This window comes from Echinops telfairi, unplaced genomic scaffold, assembly GCF_000313985.2.
Source record: "Echinops telfairi isolate 266 unplaced genomic scaffold, ASM31398v2 ScPeMD7_3533;HRSCAF=4204_0, whole genome shotgun sequence".
Classification (NCBI taxonomy): domain Eukaryota; kingdom Metazoa; phylum Chordata; class Mammalia; order Afrosoricida; family Tenrecidae; genus Echinops; species Echinops telfairi.
In genome coordinates this window covers 20,863,021-20,864,915 of record NW_022107431.1, presented here as the reverse complement: position 1 = coordinate 20,864,915, position 1,895 = coordinate 20,863,021, and positions in this window count along the sequence as shown.

Sequence of the window (1,895 nt, the reverse complement as noted above, 5' to 3'; positions counted from 1 at the left end):
GTGGTTTCAAACTGCTGATCCTGTGGCTCCAATGGGCTGCAGGGAGAGCTCCTGGCCCTCCTCTCTAGGTGATGGGGACCAACCGTCTCTGATGAACTGATGAAGTCGGGCAGTTGGTTACTGGATGTAAAAGAGGGCTTCCAGAAGATCCAGGTAATGAGTTTTTCTGCTGGACGCCTCTGTGTGTTAGTTTTTCAAGGCGAGCCCAACCACTGAAAATTGTTTTTCCTTTTCAAGTTCTGGTTTATGATTTGTCTTTTAAAAACTTCGGAAAGGATAAATAAACAAGGGAACAAACAAATGGATGGGCCTGACCGATTTGAGTGGTTTTAACTAGAGGATTATTTAAAACCTGACCGGTGCTCTCCTAGCTCTTAAATGCATTTAAAATAAATCTTCATGTGTACAGAGACTAAAGACCCCTGTTCTCTAACTGGCTGTGTTACCGCAGCACACAATTTAAAGGGAATTTTGGAGAGAATCATCTATTCCATTATTTTGACGATCAATCAATTTCTGAAAGTAATCTCAGCACACATTGCAATTTATTAGAGATAATTGTTCTGAGAATACTCACACCCAAGCTCTATAAGATCAATAATAAATTTATACCTGAATTTGGGGTTATGGTTTAACATTAATCCATTCTGTTTACTTACTCCTCAGCTATTCACCTACTAGACATTGTTTCTATTACATATGTAAAACAGAAACATTTCCCTGGGAAAGCCCAACCGTTTTACATTCCCCAGAGACGTGTGCATGTGGTGGAAGTTGATACCGCTGGTTGGCTCTTCTCCTTCCGGGACTATGTGAACACTCTGCTTTATGGGTTTCCATCCGAAAACGGGCTGCATCCTTTCCCTGACCCTAGCCTGCCATATAGGCCTTCAAGGAGTGACTCAAAATCCCAAGCAGGAAGTATTTTGTGATCCAGCCTTAGTGTCCATGTCTGATTACTGGAGAGACCCACTCCCAACGCGTTGGGACTCAGAGTCTGTGGGTTGCTTGATGGATGTGGCTCTGTCTCATAAAGTCAAGTCCACAAGAAGAGGCCTCCACTTACCCTGCGGGATGGGATAAGGAGGATAAGGAGGAGGCCCTGGGTGGTGCAAATGGTTAAGGTTTGGGGCTGCTAACCCACAGGTTGGTAGTTTGAACAGCCCAAGGACATCTCAGAAGAAAAGTCCGGGGAATCAAGAAGTCAGAGAGGTTACTTACTTGCCTTAGAACCACATAAGAAATAGGTGGTTCAGTGTTCTAAATCAAAACCAGGGTGGCTTATTGGAGGCCCCATGTCTTTTCTGTTCAGCAAGCTGACTACAAAAACTGCGTACATTAAATAAACAATGAATATTCCCCCCAACCTCGGTTTCTAAATTGTATTATCTACCTAAGCTCTGGAGCCCTGTGACATAGGGGTTACGAGTGGGGCTTCAAGCCACAAGGTCCACAGTAAGAAACCACCCGCCACTCTGTGGGAAAAAGATGAGACTTTTTACTCCTATAAACAAGCACTGTCTCAAAAACTCACAGGGGGCAGCTCTACCCTGCTCTATTCACTGTGAATCAGCATCAACTCCATAGCAGCGACCCTTGCACTAGAAGTAATCGTGGTGCAGTGGTTAGGTATTTACCTGCTCACCAAAAGTTTGGTGGTTCAAATCCATCAGCCACTCTGTGGAAGATGTAAGTGGTATTAACTCCTGTAAAAACTTCAGCTTTGAAGACCTTATGGGGCAGTTCTGTTCTGTAGATGTGCTATGGGTCAGAAGCAATGCAATAGCACACTACATCTATAACAACACGCTTTACTGCCTGTGTAACCTCAAGTGAGTTCATTAACCTCTGAATCTTACACATCTCATCTGTAAAACCAAAGAGAATCAGGTTAA